General features: G+C 37.9%; 1 pseudogene; it reads right to left on the bottom strand.

The window, feature by feature from the left end:
- Positions 1-366: 366 nt before the first annotated feature.
- On the bottom strand, positions 367-22,096 carry LOC139731017 (uncharacterized; annotated as a pseudogene).
- Positions 22,097-22,660: the final 564 nt, after the last annotated feature.

Below are 22,660 nucleotides of genomic sequence, written 5' to 3'. Positions count from 1 at the left end.
CTGAAAAAAAAAATTAAACTAAATTAAGTTTCTGAATGTTTTGTGTATGAACAAATCTGACTACAATTACTCACATAAAAGCGTCAGATCAAGATAAACTGACAAATCAGAAACACCAAAAAAAAAAAAAAAATGCAGCAAAAATAATGAAGATGTGGCTGACCTGACACAAACCAACGCGTTTTTGCTGTTGTTTTCTTTCTCTTGTTGCAGACTGGGCTCTTAAGAAAGGAAGCAAACAGGGATAAGGCCGCCACAAGCAAATACACACACACACACACACACACACACACACATACACACACATACACACACATAACAGCATACAAGGAATAAAGATAGGAAACGGCAAAATAAGATTTCTACTGTTTGAAAGTGATGTTTATTCACAGTACTCTCTATGGACAATGAAACATTTTCTTTGTAGAAAAGCAAACGAAAAATAAAAAATACATAACAGAATGCTGTCAAGTGTTTTACAAGTTATGATACTTCAATTTACATTCAGATAATAGATACATGAACACTATGAGAAGCATTTACAGCATGTGGGTCATAATATTATACAACTCTTTCTGAAATACACTCAGTGTATGATATATCACATTCCCCTGTATAGGTGATAGCATGAACGGTAGATAAAGTGTATTATAGACCGTGGAGATACCTGAAATTATTTTATAACCATATAACATATAAAGGAGCGAATGTGTGAGAGGCAAATGTCAGTGACACTGTATTGTAAGATGTGCTTGTAGGATCCAATCTGATATTGCTTGACAATATACATGTAGAATTAAAATCAATTTACTTATCGTCGGAGGAATATGACAATGTTCTACCAGGAAGATGAGCTCGGCTCCGTGGTTTTACCGCTTTATATACTAGCAATAGCGTGGTATTAAAGCATATAGTATAGGCATTTGCAATAGCCATGATGGTCATAACGCACCTGTTGAGGTAAGCTTGACTACTTCTTTTGACTCTTTGTGTTACAGGGAATCTGCAGTTTTAGATTCTGTCGTGTGTGTGCGTGGGTGGGTGTGTGTAAAAGTGGTATTGATGATATAATTTATCCTTAGTCTTCTTCGAGATTTATCTACACAACGTGAAACAACAAAAATAGAACATGTCACGTCCTCTCATATAAGTAGTTTAGATTTTTTTTTCGGTTTTTTTATCAGGAGAGGAAAAATCCTCTTTTGCCAGTTGCTTTAAAAGAGCTCATTGTATACACACCTGGATGAGAGTACTAATCGTACTATTAGGATTCTGTTCGATTACATGCAATTATGAGCAAACGATATGCAAAAATATATATATATATATATTACGCAAACACAACTGTTACAACATGATCTGATTCAGTCTATGATTCTTGGAAATGATACAAGATGGCTTTTGCAGTTCTTTACTTGAATTATCAAACGATAGTGTTCTTGAATTGTCAAATTTTCTAATAGTGCTTCTGACAATTTTGCATTCCACAATGGAAGGAATTGAAGACGTTCAAAGAGGTTTTTTTATACAGTGAATGCTTGCATTTTACATAGAAAAAAATATTATGCATTTTACATCTTGTATAAAAAAAATTGTTGATTCCGTCATTCATAAAGCCATTCATAAATCAGGATAAAAAGCGGTTAACTCAAAGTATGCGTAATATTGTGCAGGCTAACGTACACCTGCTTTTGTTTGCTAGGACGAACATTTTATTTTTACCCCGTAGGTGTGAATTGTAAGTCAGGCTCTTTTCATCCTAAGACAATCAGCGTGGTCTCCACACATAAACATACGAAACCTCATCATCCTGTATACAGCCACCCGCGATTATACACTCATGGTCATGCATCTTAAGACACAAAACAAAGGCAAAGATCAGGCATAGTGTAAATATAAAAGAGAAAAAAAAAACACAAAACACCTCAAGCAATACATGCAATACTTAGGCTTTCATTTAACACGCATCAAAACAATGTGTCATGTATTGTACATGCTCACTTGATTTGAAATTAGTCAACAAGAAAATATGGAATTATGATAAAGTGGCCTCAGAGTAGTGAATGTACACATTCTTTTGAATATTATGTACAGTTAAACCTGCCTGCAGGTTTAGTGCAAATCGGTGCAAATAACACGCAAAAAGAAATAGAAAACAATATAATACACCTTATGTTATTACGCTCGTCCAATTTAAAATTTTTTAAGGCAAACCTTTTCATATGTGTTGAACATAATTATTTTTTATTGATGTTTGACTGATATTTACAATTTTTGTACCGTGATGAATAGTCTTGATCTGACAACATGCAATCAACATGTTTACTGAAATTAATATAAATCGTCATAAGAGTGCATTCTCGCGTGGAAAGTATATATAGCATCATTCTAAAAACTATATAAAATTCACCGCCAGATTGAAGAAATTGCTCTTTTCACCCTTTTGAAATGTAGACTTGTGTGGTTTGAGTAAGTTTGCTGGAAGACACGAGTAAACATCTAAAGAGGAAAGTTCAAAAATTAATCTCCACACTGTCATACAAAACTTTCCTTTGGTTTCGTTGTAGGCGTTGATTAACAAACTACAGATCACCAACATGGGCTGTAGGGGATGGCAGGTCTATACGTGCGTCGAAGCCCTGTTTTGATAAAAGACATCGTTTTCTCTCCATTAAAATGCTTTCACTTTCAGAATTTGGCTTTTGTATGTTGTGAAGGACTGTAATTCCATACTGTGAAAACACCATTGATTTGATTTGTAAACTTATACCCAATATATGATGTTGTGAGTGCTTCGATAGAGTTGTCCATGGTTTTGCAAAAAAAAAAAAAAAAAGCCAACCTATGGACCTAAGAAGAATACTCGTGTGAAGGAAGCTATAAGTAGTGCTTTTGACACTGAGTTTACGTGGAATTCTTTCCTCTCAACATTCTGTGCGTAACAGTGCATAAAGTTTCCTGTCCCATAGTATGTTACTTGGTGTGACAATCTTACCATACTGAACTGTGGTAGGTATATTTCAGACAACATTCTTTTGTTTCCCTACAGCTCTGACAGTGGTGCTTTTTTTGCAAGAAGAAATATTCAACTACACGGCAATCACTGGCCAAGTGGAATAAACCCACCGCTTCTTCGAGAAGTACCGCTACACAAAAGAAGTGCAAGAAAGATATGGCTTTCTTTAAGAATTATGCTGCCACAAAATTATACTAGGTGCTGTCTCTCAACTTGATTTTCCAGCACAATTTAACTCCCTGTTAAGAGAGGTTTTGCCGAGAATACTGCTGTTTTAAAGGATTAGGCCCTAGGTACAATAAATATGGCTTGTGCTTGCTCAAGTTTTTGTTGAAGTCTATGATCACAGGAACGCACAAATCTATAGTTTCTCCTTTTTACAATCAGTGTTCATGAAAACCAAACGATCGCTTTTCAATATGAACAACTGCTGGAAAATAACTATTATTTTGTACATCTTATCCTAACGAAAACGAACGGATTATAAGTGAAAACCCTTTCTTGTCTAAGATTATCATAGCACTGCTAGTTGCACGTAGACAAATATGTTTTTTTCTTACCTGCCCCTTCCAGCAGGGGAAAACCCACATTGAAAGACACAGTGCTAATAATTCAAAGTTTGATTGTACAGTGGCTTGGAAAAAAGTACACTTGTGATGTCAAAACACAATTAAGGAAGACTGTTACATAATGATCACATAAACAATAATATAAAGTACTGATAAATCAACCAAGGCTCATTTTTTTTTTGTCAATAAAGAAACTGATACTTTCCTCATTACGTCAATGTGAAGAATACTAGACAGCTCTTCTTGACAAACGTTAGATATGAATGTACACAACGTAGAAGTCTGTATAGTGTGAGTAATAATACACAGACTTTCGGGAAACATTCTCATTGACAAGATGAATGAAATCATCGACTGCTTTCGCAGTTTTCAGCAGAACACAAACAATTCACACTGGCGTGGGTTGTGGGAGACGCAAGAGTGAAGATGATCACGTGATGGCTCTTGACATGCACACGTGATAGCATGACTGCCATTGATGTGGGTTGGGGTAAACAACATTTTTATTGTGGAGGCAACAAAGCGAGACACATGCGGTTTGTCTGGGGAGGTAGCATTCTTTGTATCTGGTCGAGTTGTGATGAGAAGCGTAATCTATTATGATAATGCTTCACTGTTAAACAGTGTGTGATTCGAATTCAAGCCATTATTCTCCTTTATTCCTGTATTACTCCTACCAGACGTCATCTTGTCCGTTTGTGCATATCGCAGCAGAGACAAGGGGAAAATTAATGACTGAGCACCAAGACTTGGCTAGCTTAAAATTTAGTCAAAGCCTTGGCGATAAGAGTAAAATAGTATGTGCGCATAAACGTGACTGTTTTGGGTATGACTTTTTCTTTAGACATTAAACAATCCAATGATAGTAAAATCAAGTTGGTGTGCCTTTTTAAACTAGAAGTTGGTTCAACATGGCTGGAAAAGATACTTTAAATGCATCGACTTGGAGGGACAAGGAGAGGGAGAGAGACAAATTGAAATTACTTTCTTTCTAACGCAGGGTATTATTACAGTACCTCACACGGCAAGCCTGGAGAGCAGGCAAAATGTATGAAACTTAATCAGTTGAAGTGATACAGCTAAAGTGATCTAGATACGAGCTACTCAAGTACAAGACCTCTCAAGTTCGAGCGTCGTTTTCCGTACATACAAGAGACTCTTGGAGGCCCAAGAGAGGATTTGTACCAAGCTCCAGAATTCCAATTAAACTTTTGATTTTCAAAACATAACCCTTCATCTTGTGTTCCACTTTCGTGTCGGAGTCTATAGACTTGCAACATGAAACCTCAAACGCAGATCAGACAGATCAATGTGTTATCGAGAAGGTTCGTACAAAATTTCGCACTGATTTCTCCAGATTTCCTAGTGTTAAACTCCTTCCTGGAAAACATATTCCCAGATCTCAGTCAGTCAACGAGATTTTTGAGAAAAGAATGTTTGAGACACTACGTCAATCCTGTTTTCTTGAGTTCGTTTCCTTCTTTTTCACTGTTTTTCTGACAAGAACCTTTCATCCTGAGTGACAAGCAGTTTTTGTGCATTGTTGCCACGCCCATCTCACATCTCTGACACCATATTACAGGCTTTTCATCCAGTAGTAGGCACTAGTTACAGCTTCTTGCAGAACTCCACAGCTCAATCCAATATCAACCTCTTAGAGCATGGGCTTCACTCCATAGTTCATCAAGTTTTCCAAATCTCCAGACAATGGCTAGGCTGATAGGTGCCTTTCTACTGTACGTATTTCATTCACATGTCGAGGGATTCCTTCCAACCTTCAGCCTTTTCGCCAAACTTGTACACAAGTCTCGCCTTGTCCACTCGCTCAAGAATTTGCCTCTTGTAGTAATACCTGCAAAAAAGACAGAAAATGGCCAGAAATATTAATCTTTTCTCTGTAAGAGACGTGCTTATAATCATTCGTAATGTGATCAGAGTTTGCAATTACTTTCTGCTTGTTTTACAGCCTATAAAAGGCTTATGATTGTGAGGGCTGAGAGAACATATTTATCATCATCTGAATGACCAACTCACAATCCACTTTATCATAATCTTTATCATAATCATGTCACGTGGCATATCGCTGTCGATGTCTGTTATGCTTCACTTTCCTTGCACCATTATGATATATCACGAGAGCACAGGAACAAAGTACGTTCGACCAGGAAGACAGTGTGCTACCCCTTTCTAACAATGATAAAAATGAAAATAAGAATAAAAAATCGAGTACGTCCGTAATATCAACGTACGCATTGGTAGCTAGTGTTCAGAGTCTATGATAACACAGCATTTTTTTCAATGCTTGAGCTTTGCAGCATGATGTGTGTATTTCAAAATATCATTCAAAAATATTTGGGCATTCACCAGGGCAAAATCATACTAGTATAGTGGTAATCTAACAAGACTGCGTTTTAAATTCCTGCGTCTAGCAGTAGTGTCAATACCGAGTTTAAATGTGTCATAATATCTTCAGAAAATAACTATTACTAGATATTAGTTCATTTATGTAACGATTTCCAATCCTAGATCTGACGTAAAGCTGGAAATCAGATGTAAAGAACAGTCAAAGTAATTGTCTGCCACTAAACAGATTAAAATCAAACTAGCTCGTTAGTCTATTCTATCGAGACAACTGCAATCCCAACTACTTTGAATCCTTCTCCTAATTCAGATTAATATGACGCAAGTTTCAAATGAATTTTGAAAGGATATCGATGTGCTGTAACTGGCAGTGGCTTTGTTAATTCAATGATCAAATTCAGTAGTCAGATATACAAGACTACTGAAGAAGAAACAACATGTCTTCTAGTGTTTGTAGACTTGATAATGATATTGGATAACCACAGTGTAAAATTTAAGAATAGAAAATGATGAAATGAATAGTTTGTCGATCAGTGAACGAAGGACTTATAGTGTAAATGTATCTAAATATCTCCAAACTGTGATAATTGTGAAAACAGTAGTTTCAAGGAGATCATAGAAACAGGGTTGAATATTCTCGTGAATGAATGCAGCCAACTACTGATTAATGGCGTATTGTGGTTCAACAATTCCTTTCCTCTATCGCCATGAAGGAAGCTTAAAGATATGTTGTTGGTTTTTTTTCGGTTGATTACCGATAAATATTAGACACACTTCTGAGTAAGAAATAGCTTTTTTTTAATAAATCTGAACGTGAAATTTGAATTGTGGTTGAAAGAGATGCCAGTATCATCTTTTCTTAACACTCTAATAAATCTTCTGAATATTTGTGTTGAATTAATTCACTGTTTGATTATGCAAGGTCCACAGTATGTGTGGGCACACTGACTTCTAACCGCAAAGTGTAGCTGGAATGTTATATTACACAATCTAGTATATATGGATGAATTAATGATTAGGCCAATAGATACATAGATAGATAATACATAGGTAGCTAGATAGATACAAAGATAGATACATAGATGGATAGAAAGATAGATAGGTTTAACACAATGAGATAGAGGACTTACCTCATGGCCCTGCTGAGTTTCTCGTACGTCATCCTTGGGTTGTTTTTTGATCTCTCCCCACTTGCTGGCCACCACCTTGGAGTTGACGATGCGGAAGACACCCGTGTCCTTGTCTTCCCATTTGATGTACTGAGGACAGTAAGCATCGGTCTTCAGTAGATCCAGGATGAATTCCCAAAGATGGCTGCCTTTCACTGCAACAGCATTTCGGAAGAGAAGCATTTTCTTTTTAAAGTTATCAACTCCTTTTCTAAAGTAACATTTTCAGTGCATTCCTTTCTTTTAAGTTTTTTTTTCTTTAATGGGAAAGGGGTTCATTCTGGTCATGGTCCTATAAGACCTCAGGCTCTCTCTCTTTCTAACAAACATTAATTTCTATTGAAAATAATTAACTTGTTACTGAGTGTAGAAATGTTAAGACAACTTTAATCATTCATGCTTTCTTAACAAATCAAGTCAAGTTCTCTTTAAATGCTCTCGAAAATCTTGTGAGACATTCACAATGATAGCTTTACATCATTCTACGATGAGAATATGAATTATTGTACAGTTTTAATCAAGAGAAGGCGGCACATGGAACAAATGAATGTTCTCACGCTTTCACTGACATTGCTTGCATTTACACACTTACGTTTGGGGATACTTCATCTGTACAAGAGGGAAAAGATACAATTTCTATATTGGTCTCACCAGCTTTTCTTCCCGTCTTCCTCCGTCCATGTCCATTGACCTTCTCGGACAGCTCGCCGCCAAGCCTCTTGCGTGGTCGCCCCCTCTTCCTTCTCTCCGACGTGGGGGAAGGAAGAGTGCCCGAACCGTCTGGGCCCAACTCGGTCAGACTCTTCATGATGGTGCGTCTCTTGTAGTTGTGCGTCCTCCCTGCAGAACAAATAAAATCATCGTCAAAATCTTTTCATTTCATCTACATCTTGTTTTACCAGAGGAGAGAGTTCAGAATATATATTACCGGCAATGCCATTCATCTTAGCTGCTGTAACTGCAACACAGATTGACATACAGCAAACCCCCCCCCCCCAAAAAAAAACAAAACAAAACAAAACAAAACAAAACAAAATAAAAAAACACAAAGCGAAACAAAAAAGCAACAACAATGGTGCACAAGATATTCAGATATCTGGTCATGAGGTCAGTGGCTTGGTGTTACCTGATTTGGACTTGGTGGACACTGGGTGGGTGAGGAAAGTGGGTCTGTGGTTGGCTGTTGGTGACGGACAGCTACTCGTCTCCCCTCCACTGTCCGATGTGGATAAATCTAAAGAGAGAGATGAGGGAGAGGTTCTCAGATTATAATGCAGGTCACTCACTTACATAATTGAAATAAACACAGATGACACGCTGTTAAGTTCTCAAGCATTTGCTATACTTTCGTAAGGTTACGTTGATTCCATCCATTTCTTTTTGGACAAAGCAAACAGCTGAGCGCCATGAACCAAAACCTGACATTGACCTTTTCGATTTGCCGCTGTTCTGCTCTTTACATGGATTACACTGTTGCCTGGAATACAACAGTCAGTCACTGTGGGATCGTCTTTCTAATGATATTAAGATAGAGAAGTGGACAACAACTAGGACAGTTAACTGTGATACACAGGGTTTAGACTTCATCGCAAACGGTCAATCAGGTCTAGCGACCATCGGTATCATAACACGACCTGTCTTTCTAATGCCGTTACACTGTTCGCCCAAAACCCATTCAAAGCAGTTTCCATGTACCTGAACATCCTCTACAACCACCTGTTCCCTGAAAGACGTTTGTTTTCTATGGATTTCATTCAAATATACAGTATACTGTTCAAATAATCATGGGAAATGGAAATATGGGAGTGTCCACTGGGTTTGGGTAGAGGAGTATACCTTCTGTGCTAAGGGAGTCATGTTTTCTTCTCTCTGTCCTCCCGTGCTCTGGGAACAAAAGAAGGTCCAGCTCTGCCGTGTCATGTAATCGTGGTGCATCAAAAGGAGTTGATGGGGTCGGACTTGGAACGTTGTTTTCTGTTTCAAAGATTGAAGATATGAAATTTAGAACATTAATTATCTAAATATACACAGACATATGCATACACATACATTTGATTGCGATGTGTAAGTAAAGTTAGTATTTCTTTCGAATTAATCAGCAAGATGTCTCGATCACATGCTAACATTGAGAGCATCTGCTGCTTGGTAAAGTTGTGTTCTAATACAAACTTTGTAGAAACGTGCAACATGGTTACATTACCCCTACATTTTACTATTTGGAGGCTTTTACGAAGATAAAGTTATATAATAATGCAGGTATCACTGTTACCATCCACATTTTACACATCAAAGTGAAACATGTCATGAGTTGAAATTTCTGACACAGATCTTAATTCCAATGATTTAAAAGTTTTAATTTTAGTTTTATCAGAATGAGACCAGGAACTGATATCTTTTGTAACGACGTTTTAAGTTGACCTTTTACCTCATTTCTATTTCTCTAAACTTACCGTCCTCGATGTAGATCGCTCCCAAGGCACTTCCTAGCTCTTCATCATCTGCCAAAAGAACAGGAAAAGACACTCAAAGTTATATCTTTTCCGACACCTCTTGTATAGAAAAATGATCTTTAAGCGTGTCTATTTATAACAGAAAATGTCATATAATTCATCATTTCTGTAAGGAAACACCGTTTTAATACAATTTATAAAATCCTCTTGTACCACATATTATTTTCTCCTGTCTATACATGTCCACCGTAGGATGGTTGATAAGTAACTATAAGGTTGAAGTAATCTGTATATGTGCTCTATGGTTAGCATCCGCTGTATCTTTAGCAGAATATCAATGTTTAATCAACCTGACATAAGAATTAAGTAATATTTGACTGATATTTGGATCGTGTTGTCCGGAAAATATTGCATTTATGAAGTTTGCATTATCATTTGGTGTTTTGATAAAGAAATGAAACAGAGTTGAAGTCCTGCGTAAAGTATCTCTCTCGGTTTGCAGTCAAATAAATGGCATATAAGATTTGACAACTTCCAGGTATGTCCATTATTATGGTTAAAATTGTGACGTCAAGCAATGCACCAGCTGATAATGGGAAAAAGAAAAAGGTTATTATCGCTGTATTCTTTGATATATGTACAATCGGTCGTAATGTCTTCTAGGAGTCAGGTTTCTCATTTTGCTCACCATTGATTTCTTGTTTGCTTACACAACTTTCATCTGGAATTACAACTTCCCTGGAAGTTCTTTCACATCAGAATGTCTGGGATCTAAATTATCACAATCTATCATGAAATCTTGGAAGTGAAGTCAGTAAGATATCATCTAATCACCCGACTTTAGAATAAGAATAGAAGGTGAGACTTGAGAACGGCAAAATCATTTGTGAGCCTTACAGTTTTGTTATAATACACGTACGAGCATATCTAGATGGAATGATTAATTACCTGGGGAACTGGAACTTTTATTTTATCGTCGGTTAGTGTAGAAGCATTAATTTAATCATATAGGCCGTGTACATGCAGCTGTGTCCAGTAGATAATGAGTATATATATCTCGTTCGACAGGAGTCTGTTGTGATTGCTTACCTTGGAATTCAGTCATTAGCATGTCTCGGGTTAGCATTGTCTCAAAACTCGGATCGTCCAGCCGTCGATCGAGGGCTTCCAGTAGCTCCACGGAACCTAGAAAGCAATCATAATTTATTTTATCTTTGGGCCCAAATGTCTCTAGAACTAGGTTTTTATACACAGTTCAGCTACAGTTTGAAATCATAAGAACACCTCCACTGTGAAGTCCCCATAACTGGGCAAATGTTTCAGTATATATACATTTGTAAACCTCTGTTAAAGGGACTGTACAGTACTGGTTGAAGTAGGGATTCATGTTTCGAACATTCCTAAGTGAGACAATGAAAAGCCTCTTTATATGCAAGAGCACGTAATTCTAAGAAGGATTCAACGTTTGTTTGATGAAAATTGGTTTTTAAATGGCTGAGATATCCAAAAAAGTGCTAATAATAAAAGGCGACATGCCCCGACTTTATTAGTATCTCTTTGTTTCACTTTGTTTTTGGATATCTCAGCCATTTCAAAACCGATTTTCATCGGATAAACTTTTGATACCCCATAGAACTGCATGCTCTTTGACATCTCATAGAGTGGTTTCTGAATATCTCTCAAAACGTTAAAAGCTAAATCTTCACCTCGACCAGAACTGTACACACCCTTTAATGCTTTCTAGAGGAGCGTTGCTTATGTACCAATTTCTAGTGGATGACTCGCGTTTTGTTGGCTCAACCTACCTGCCTTAACATTGTAAGAGGAGGTATATGGGAACTCGTCATAAAGTAACACTCAAATGAAACAGACATTCAAAGAACAGTTATGCTTGTTAATGACACTTATTTTCAACAGAGCCTACTTCATGTACATCAATTAATAGAACTATCTTGGAAGAGTGGCTTTTAGCATGGCGTGTTTGCATTTGTCTTTGTCCGTTATTTTTTTTTTAATGATCAAACATGTGTGTTATGGAGTACACCGTTTGGAATCTCACTATCGAAATTGCGACTACAGTTCTTTCAAAATGTAACGTTATAGGACAGTTCATTGATGCTGTAATGTGGTTCATTTTCATAGGGTCTTGTTCAGGGCATGCATAAATATTTAATGAAGTTGCTTGGCCTTTCATTAACAATGAATAGACGCGAGAGTACAGACTCCGTGTATTCACAATCCCAATAGGGAACGAACAAACTTGCCACCTCTCAATAGTGCACACAATGACTACGATGTATAGAGAGCGGGTGTGCTGTATCGCCATATTCAATCTTACGCTTACTACAGTACCAAACATTACAGTCTGAATTACAACGACATAAATGGTGGACCCTTTTCATTAGAAGTATTGTAAGATCTTTTGCTGCAGCTGTCTCTGGCAAAACTGAAACTACTTGTGGCCATTTTACACGGCTGCTTTGCTGTATCAATGCAGCTGTCATGCGACACCTCATCTCTCATTATAAAATATCTCCTCGTATCTCACCGCCCGTCTGCCTTCAGTTTCTCTCCGGTATTACATGGCATGGAAACATCTTTGCAACTGATTAGTTTATTAGTCCACATCATTCATTATCCGATCCCTTTAGTTTCATTTCCCCTGCCCTAACATCAACCATTAAAGTGATGTATATAATCATTTTACGCTTCATTCAAATTTTAAGAGACGTTATATATCTTTTTAAAGGAATTATTCGTGTGGTGTTAAGTTAATAAATCTTCAACTGGAATCAAACCATGGATACTCCATGCATTGATGGTAATAGTGTCATATGAAGAACATATTTCTATGTAATAACATTAATATTTGCAAGAATACAATAACACTTCCAGTTCTGTTAAGTCATGTTATGACTTCCGTTGAAGGACTTCAAACCATGATCTGTTGGCTACACTGTTCATACCAATCTCTTAAGTCACGTGATCACAATCCGCCCCCCCCCCTCCGCCATTCTGTTTCCAGACTGCGTCCTTTCATTGAGTGCCTAATTCGATACAACCACGTTTATAAGATGTCGTTTTCTCGACCTTTGTACTGTGCTGAGTTTTGATGTGCTGCAAACCTGAGACGATTTGTTTCAGTTTTGTTCTTGTCAGTCCTTCCAGTGGTAAGCTGTAATTAGTGATACCGATTATTGTATAGAAGATGAGCTTGTCGGTTGTCGGCGCAATAGAATTTTACGATAATACAGCAAACGCTTTTTGCCCATTTATACCCGTGTACATTATTGGCAGCCTTTGCCACGTGAAAACTTTTCAGTTTTGGGGAGTAATTTTCGACCTGGAAGGTTTATTGCACTTTTTTTTTTACCTCACCAACCATGATAACAAAGCTACGATCGTATATATACATCCATATCTGAAAGAATCACAAAATCGATTAGAACATAAGATTATAGCATATATCAAGTGATGAAGTACACCTTCTCAATCCAACACATCAAGTTGAGTATCAAACGAAGTGTGTACGATGATTAACACATGTGTCAATCATTGTACATACTTCGTTTATAATACTCGACTGGATGTATTGGATTGAGAAGGTTTACTTCAAAGAAAAGCCATCAAGGTAATCAGATGAGAGTACGTTCTTCATTCGGCTGTACGCTCATACTTCACCCGTGGCAAACGTCTACAGTTTAATACGTTTGTTTGCATAACGGCTCTATTTTGAACATTCAAAATAATATAAATACTTCTGTGTATGTATTCATCATTTGCTTTCGGACGTACTTGATCGGAAACCTTGAAAGGGCGTTCCAGACACATCCAAGTTGGGCACCAACTGAGAGCTGTCGTGTGACGACATGCGGAGAAGATAAGAAGGTGTGGTCAGCTCGGAGAACACGGGGCTGTCGGGTGGCTTGGGCACTTTGTTGGGCAGTCGCGAGCTGTCGTCGCGGGCATTAACCCCGTTACCATGGTACAGGTCATCCTCGCTGACCAACGATTGGCAAAGAGCGGCCGGGAATATGATGTCCCCGTCTAGGAGATGGTTGATGCTAGGCAACAGCTGAAATGATTCAATTTACATTAAAAAATAGTTTAATTTCGCTTTGAGTGAGTTCACTTCCCATATTTCTTGAGAGGATTGTAAAATAATTAAATAAACGGCATTCTGCTAGAAGAGATGTTGTTTCAAGTGCATGTTATCGTCTATAGTGTATGCAAAAAAAAAAAAAAAAAAAAAAATCGCCAATAGTGAGCAAAAGGGGATCGAAATGATAACGGCCATTTTAATGTTCCTGTATATTACATAGTGTACTATCATAGAATATTTGACTCGTAATGAATTTTCAAAATGTCCATGAATCTACCGTGTTTTTTATTGTCGTTGATGTTGGTGTTGTTTTAGCAGCATTTCCTATTCGCTTTGGACACAAACATAACATAATATATTTTTCTGAAACTTATGTAAATGAAGTCTGCTTCTGTGGAAAAGGTATAAGAATATGACATATCCTATCTAATCTTATATCTGTGGCAACGTTAGAAGTGTCACTAACGATAACTCTTTCATTCTAATTCGGGAAAAGACAAGGCAAATGTTGACGCGTTTAGAAGGAAACTAAGAGTTGATACTAAGAGTTGATACGGTTTAATTCCTAATACAGCTGATTCCTTGTGATTTTTGATTGGAAGAATTTGACCTGCTCATCGATTAAACGCTGTTTATCCCCCGCTGTTGTAATGGATGTAACTTATTTTTATTATATTGTGCAACACGGGCAACCCGTGTTTTGGTCAAGCAATGAAAGCCTGGCCAACCTCCATTGCTAAACTGACCTCTCCAAGACCCAGAGAGCATTGTGGACCTTTGAGGACCGCAAAACCGGAAGTATTATGCATTCCGGACAACCAGTGCGCGGTGATACAGTGTACTACTACCAATAACACTGTCCTGCAATCACTCTATAACACTCAAACCCCGCCGGACTACACTTTCATTCTATAATATGCAAAAACGTAGATGCATAGGACACACACAAATACTGATAGACTCATAAACGACATTAAATGCATCTTAGAGCCAATACCTTTTGAATGTTTAATGCGCTATCACAATCTCATGTTTTATAAAAGAACCTTTAAGATAAATCTATGTGTGCTGTCTTCTTTATTCTTCATTCTTCTGTATTTTATTTTCAGGAACATTAACAACTTATGTCAAACTCTCAGAGTGTTTAAATAGAAGTGGCAACGTATGTCTATACGTAGATATTAGCTTAAAATGATCAAAATTTCTATTGTCGTTCTTTTCGTTTGTTTGTGATGTAACAAAGAGAATCATCCGTGAAAAAAGGCATCATCGTGGACTGGCAACATCCTTCTTATCAAGGGTGTATTTCAGCGAAAGATTTACGTGTATCTAAAGGGGTTGCAGAAGTGGGCGTGGGGAATGCAGCCCACCCATCCCCACACACTAAAAGTCGTTCAATGGTCCCTGTGTATGGGTGTTTATATGTACATGAATGTATGAAGTAAAAAAACGGCGTATTTTTTCTTCTTCAACATTGTTCAAATGGCTTAGAGAATGACTACGTAGAGGAAAGCAAAGTCCACATTCATCGACATTAGAAAACATCGCGAGCTAATACATTTCTGTATGGGATAGGTGGGTAAGTGCATTTGAATGACAAAACAGTGTCATTATTGCTTTTCATCCTCAGGAGACCACGAAAGGGGGGGGGGAGGAAAAAATGTTCATTTTTTTTGTATGTGCTCAACTTTCTTTCAGGACGATTTGTTACCCTGTCTGTGCATTGAGGCGCATCGAGCCATGTCCATTGCGTGATTATGTGCTGTATGTTGCAAGCGAGAATGGAAAAAATGTGAAGGTTTTGCGAAACATTTCGTCAAAATGCACTATTCTCGAAATAAATTACCTGGTATTCACTGAAAAGGTTACCCTGGATAAACATGACTACATCAATATCATTGCTATTGTTATCTTTCGATTTCACTCCATTTATCGAAGCTAATTTGAACCGATGCTGAGGAATATTGCATTGGATCGAGGAGAGGAAACTGTGGGAAGACTTGTATGAGAAAGAATAAAGTGGGAGTGGTTGAGAATAACATGTAAGCGGTTAGTCCTACATTAATCCATATACTGCTTGATCGTTTATTGCTGGAGAGCAAGTTTGGTAAATTGACCTCGTCTCCTACTTTTGATTCGTGCCTTCGATCTTGAGTAGATTGCCAAGACAACACTGTCACTTGACCCTTCGTAAATTCCCTATCACTTCGTTTTCGTTTCAAGTTACGAGGATCAACTCTTTCATTTTTGCGAAGTTTTGATGGATGTAAGCTGGGTACGCGTGCATGTTATACAAATCCCTGCATGCTTGTGTAAGTATACAAGCAAAGTGGTTTCACAAGTAATATGTATAACCATAATCTTGTTTGTATGAAATGTAATGTATCCATTACATCCACGTATTCTGTGGATATAAACACAATTGAGTAACATTCATTAAACAATTACATCGTGAAAAGAAATGAGTGGGGATATTTCTCATAACTATTCATTTGTCAATGGGATATGCGTGATACATCCATTTTCACAGGCTTCATTTTTATTCTTCGTTTATTTTTCTATGTAAAACGTTGATGGCCAATGTAGCGGACTTTCGCTTTCTACCCATAGTGGAAATACCACATAATCATTTTTAAGGGCTCATTGTTGTATTTCTTAGGGAGATATGTTCAAGTTTCGGGTTCGGCTAAATACCAGGCACTTCCTGCGACCACAGTCCTGATGGTGTCGAATGGATCCGCTACTTTTAAAGGAACTTGACACAAATGATTGATCTACCTGTTACGTATCCGCTCGCAAGTTCTGAACTGCAAACCTGATTATGTTGATGGCAATGACTAAAGAAGAGTAGCTGTTTTTGTCAATATAGATGATAAAAATGCCAACGGATTTGTCGGCAATGCACTCCAACCGAAATGGGCCCATCAAAGTTACGTGGCAAAACCTACTACTTCAGTAGCTGTATAAATGTCTTAATTTTCTATATGCACTTATTTTCGCTCTTCCAAACTCATTCAACATATGTTCAAAGACACAAATGTATCGCATGCTTCTTATGAAACAAAATAGACGCGTTATGCATTTTGCATTTGTGTTTTTTAGTTACTAAGAGGAAAACTTGCCCCTAATAATCGGTATGAACGATCATAACAATAAAGATTATAAGAATAGAAACAATAAAAATTGATGATGATAGTGATAGTAATAGTAATAAAATTAATCATTCTTATGAGGATGAAAGAAAAGAAATATACCAACAATGATAATCCTGATAATCGCAATAGTCATCAAAATCCGTCTCTCATCATTATTGTCATCTTCATCACCATCGTCCTCATAATGGTGACACACGATAAATGCTATGGACATGAAGTACAACATCAAAGATCAATCAAAACGACAAGCAATATTAAGAACTGTGTATGCTGTAATATAGATTGCTCACCATCTGGTCCGAACTAAACGAGTTCATGGTCAGGTATTAGAGCACAGTCCTCCGGTGGAAATGAAGTTTGAGCGGGAAACGTGGCAGCTAAACCTCATGTGAGTCTCTGTCAGTGGGTTGAAAGGAAGACACAAAAAGGGAAATGAGACCACGGTTGCTTTCTTCTGATCCAGACCTTAAAAAAGTCTACTGCTATAGACGGCAAGACTTTCTGCTTTATGGTTTCTTTGAGCTAAATACAAACCCCATTCGGCTTCGTGCTTGAAAAAGAGAAGAAGAAAGAATATCACCACTGTCATCTCAACCAGGTTGTAATTCCATAACAATGCCATACATCTCAGGTGATGTTGACTGGTCACTATTTGAAAGGAAGCAAGACTCTAGGACACATGTTTAAGACTTGCGATTCAAAAACATTTACCTATTTTTAGGTCAAAGTTATTGTTCTTTACAAACGACTAATTTTTATGTTGTGCCATGTGCGCACATTATGCGTTCAAATTAGTCTGACATGAGGTGCCTTGATTAAGGAAGGAAGGAAGAACCCTGAATTCCCATACATAATAAACAGAAGATGTGTGAAGTCTCAAGTGGCGCTATATATCATGTATATTTTGACTCTTTATCTCCTTCCATATCTTACATCGTCAAATCTACCCAGGGCAAGAAGATGTGACAGGTTCTTATTCATTCTAGCCACTCGCGTGTTCAAGTGTCTACACATGCTTTCGTTATTTGGGATTCTTGAGTCTATATAAACTTTTTAAGAGCAAGACGTCTTAAAGGAAACCCAAACCCAAAGAGAAATGTGGATTGAGTGAAAGCAGGAACATTAGTAGAACATATCAGTGAAAGTTTGAGGAAAATCGGACAATATAAAGAAAATTCCACAAGTATTAACTTTTCTATTATTATGAAAGAGAACTTGACTAACCGCTTTCAGAAAGCAGGGGGAATGATTACTAATTGCCTTAACACATGTCAGTATTAAGTTGATGGAATGTATAATTTTCAAGAAAAATGAATTTTCGTGGAATTCCCTTTATATTTTCTGTATATATTGTTGTCCACACATACGTCATAACCTCTAGTATAAGTCTCCTCATCCAGGGGTTCCAACACCAAAACTTTAAAAATTCATAACTTTTGCACCGATTGTCCGATTTCCCTCAAACTTTCACTGATATGTTCTACTCAGTAACGTTGCTGCTTTCACTCAATCCACATTTCTCTTTGGGTTTGGGCTTCCTTTAAGACTTGTCGCTCAGGAAGAGCGCGCTCCAGATGAATCAATCTAATGGGACAATGTTCATTTTACGCATATACCATAACACATTTAATGTAAAAAAAAGTCGTATTTTGCAGTGACCTGCGTGTTTATTGGATAGGTTGTAACCACATGATTAGAATGGATAATGAGCTCAATGCATAGGCCGTTGTTGGGAAGTTATAGTTACTTTGCTCTTGTACTTGCCCATTGGTCATCGCATGTTTCACTGTGATATGACGTGATAAGTCTACAGAGCAGCGCCTGTGCTGTAAACCAACTCATCTTATATACGTTACTCATTCATGAATCATTAACGAAGAATTAAACCAGTAAACAGAAGTGGGTTGGAAGGACCAAGCAAACGAAGAAACAAAACATAATGAACGTAGCCCTGAAATGGTAACCCCTATAATAACCCGGCTAAGCATCACAACAAATCGTTTTATTCATGCTAGACCGGGCTTAACATCTCTGTCTTTAGAGTTCAACGTTCAATAAGTGGTCCTAATCTTTCGCTCTGTGCAAAGCCGAAATGAAAAATAGAGGAAAATAACAGAAAAAAAGTTGTGAGTTCAGGAATAATTTACATTGACATACAAACCACCAGGAGATGTGTGCCTGAAACATCATGTAAATGGAATAATTACTGAACAATCATGATGATAGAAAAATCTGATTGTAACCGAAGCGAGGGATAACAATACACCCACGGTCCATGTTTGTGTTCGATGCAGAACTACACGGCATTATTAATTGTGCAAAAATTCAGCTCAGCTCAGATCGATCGACTCTCCGCGCAAAAAGCAGTGAAAATATGATTATGTTCATCACACGATGGTGAAAACGCAGAGTAAATTTGCCATGAGGTATGGTTGAACACCTCTCGAGCACAAAGTTAACCACATCCCTTGATGCCACTGATGATGACAATTATTTTGTGGGCACGTTCTGCTAATCTACGTCCGGGGGAAGGCATCGAAGCACCTAGCTGTTTAGCATAACAGTGGGCGGAACAGGCTGAGTTTGGCATAGGAAGTGATACAGCGTTGGTGGCGATGAAATCAGCAACTTTGTGGTATTATGGTACTTGGCCGGAAGTGCCACCCTGAGCAGTAGGAGTTTTTTTTTTCTTTTTCCTTTTTCAGGAGTGGATCACACCCTCCAACCACCGCTAACCACTGTGACTTACAAACTGAATGTGTGTTAACCTCCTTTTTTGTAAGGGACTTTGGATATCTGTATTCCGCTATGGAGTTTTCTGCGCCAATCAGCACTCAAAAGCACACGAAGGGTTAAGACAGGGTATTTTCGATACAGATATATGCATTCCGGACGTATGGAAGAAAGCGATATGATCAGGCAATATGATAGGGTGTGTAACTGAAAAGTTGAGTAGACCATAATAAGCCTACTTTCCAACTTACGAATTGCGATTCTCTCTGAAAGGATGACGCTCATTGAAATCGTTCCTCTACCACGATGTCGCCATGTCGGCGAATGGCGTGCTATCCAAACAATTAGATCTGAGTACAGAAGATAACCATGCTCTCCTTATACAGGAACACCGGTAAAGATGAAATATAATACAGGAAAGTTGGATAAATTATTTTCCGCTTCAAAATGAAACGAAGTCTAAAGCAATGCTGCAAGTCGAGTGAGAATTGTGGAGCAGCCTCCGTGAGATAGAACAAGCTGCTGCTATAAGACAGACGTGTACGTTGTATGAATATTCTGGAAAAGTACGTTGTCTGTTGTACACTCTGAAAGCTGGCCATAAATTGTTTGCGGGCGAAAGCAGAAGTTGGACTTCGAAAATGAAACCGAGGAGATGCGCCCATTATGTCCGTCTATCAAGTTATCTACACAAAGGCTAACACTGCGGCGTGCAAAATGTCCTATACTTATGGGGAATTATGGCCGCGCCATGGTGAAACTGTAATTATCGTCTTCATAAATGCTATATGGTTTCTTTTTTGCTTCCCCTATTAACAATGGGCTCCCCGTTATTTTCGCAGTTATTTTCGCGCGTTGACAATGACAAGAACCTATAATCTTTTTGGTAGATATTCTCAACTCCTCTCGCCTGCACACGGAGAGATACACACGCACATTCAGACTATACTGCCAGATTCTTTCTCAGCAAAGCACAGATTTTTTTTTTCCCTCACATCTTCTTCACTGTCGTTGATATCTATAGTAATCAAACTTGTCATTGTGTTGGAAATAATATACAGTTGAAAAAGATTTTGTCATGTATTGCTATTAGCCATGTAGGACATCAATACCCCCAAAATACCAAAATCAATACCAAACAGGCTTAAATATTCATCTCCAATCAGCAGTATTGTGAAACATGTTCGAGCCTTTGGTCGGATTATCGATCGATTATCGGCAGATCAAGTAGTCTCACGATTTAGTCTTCAGGGAAGGTAGGTCGTGAGGAGCTGAGCGGCTACTACTGATCCTACCCCAGCCTATAGACCAGTAAACCTCATGCACGCAATGACGAAAATCGACTACATTTTTGTCAATCTAACGTAAAGTCGAGTGCCTTCTATTAACCTCAATCCATACAGCACGCTATTCATGCATGAGTAGGCGTGGGATATCAGACGAAGGGGTTTTACCTTTTTCTGAGCGAGCAATGTGTGGCCTTGTCCTTATGTTCTCCAGCTTTTGTTCGCGCGTCTTTCGCTTTTTCCCTTATCTTTCGCACGCCCATGTCGAATACTAAAGCTGTTGAGACAAGATAGGACAAGATAAAAAGACTGCATACAGCGACAGAAGCAAGTTGGTTTTTTTTTATAGAAATGTTTGCAATAGCATTCCGTCGTGTTCACCGTTCATTCCTGAGTGATGTCCCCCTGCCCAAATTCTTCATGATAGACTTTGAAACCCATCTTGTGCACGTCGTCACGCTGAACTTTTTAACCGCAATTTTATGAACAAACCTTACTCGACTTTACTGATCGATGCAAAATGTCTTTTTAACAATCAAAATGCCCAAGAGACAAGCTATTCATTAAATCCATTTCTTTGAACTCTTTCTTAAAAAGTTCTCGGTGGTATAAAGTAATCGCTTTACGAGTATTAGTCGTCATTGGTCGTCGTTTGGCCAGTAAAGTAGAACTCGGTCAAACCTCACATCACCGTGTAAGAAAACATTAAATCAAAACGTAATAGATAATTAAGATACATTGCACAAGAAACAACAACGAAAATCATTAATAAGGAGGGGAACAGAGAAGATGGAAACAACTCTGTATGATCCAATCGTGACAGGTGTATTGGAAACATTCCGCCCAGCTATGTATAGAGACAAAAACAGTTTCATACAGCTTTCAAAATGACAAGTAAAACCATACCAATATTATTATTTCCCGATATTTTAACCCTGTTTTTTTTTTTACCAAAAAGACTCTCAAAATATAGGGGATGTAGTTAATACATAGTAACAACAAATGTCCTATAACAAATAAGCAGTCTATGTCTACTAGAGATCATTCTAACAGTACCCTCTTGAAGCAAATAAGGTAATGATAAGATTTATCAAACATAGCGTTATGGATTTAAAGGCCTGGGATGACAAGTCACTTTCATATTCCTGTCAAACTCTCGAACACTGCACGTCGTACTCGCTCTCGGTCGTGATATCTAACACTCAACTATCTCCAATAGTGTAATGGAAGACCTTCAAGTATATTCATTATTTTGTAGGTGCCAAGAGTACCATTGTTTTATGATAATTTGGCCGGAGCTCGGGGGTGCGGTTAACACCAGGGTGCGGTTTATGCACAACAAACGCAGTAATTGATGGTGAACACTTTGACATTGACCTATATATTGTATTTTTTTCTTTACTCAAGGCGAGGACTCTACAATCCTGAAGCTTACTTTTACATACTGCTTTTAATAGGTGGACATACAGTGAAAAGCGAGAGACAGAGATAGGGAGAGACACAAAGAGAGATGGGATGGGAGGGGTCGGAAGAAAGAGGCCATGTACACAAGTATAAACTGTTGTTTGATTTATCTCCAACTTAAATAAATATATGTTAATAGTCGCCACCACAATGTACTTTTAAGTTATTATCATATGATAGGATTTGAATATACGGCGTCCCATTTGATGAATCTATCGGTATTATTAGAACTTTTAGTAACGTACTCTTTCTCAATACAGCAAAAACAACAAATTACTTGCTGTAGGTAACAAGTCAGACAAGTTTTTCTATCTATCATAAAAGTCATGGTGTCAGAGTAGAGCAGGTTATTGCA

The sequence above is a fragment of the Diadema antillarum genome, unplaced genomic scaffold (assembly GCF_040938485.1).
Source record: "Diadema antillarum isolate AM-2024a unplaced genomic scaffold, OU_Dant_1.0 seq00000348_RagTag, whole genome shotgun sequence".
Classification (NCBI taxonomy): Eukaryota; Metazoa; Echinodermata; class Echinoidea; order Diadematoida; family Diadematidae; genus Diadema; species Diadema antillarum.
This window is presented reverse-complemented; position numbering and strand designations above follow the sequence as displayed.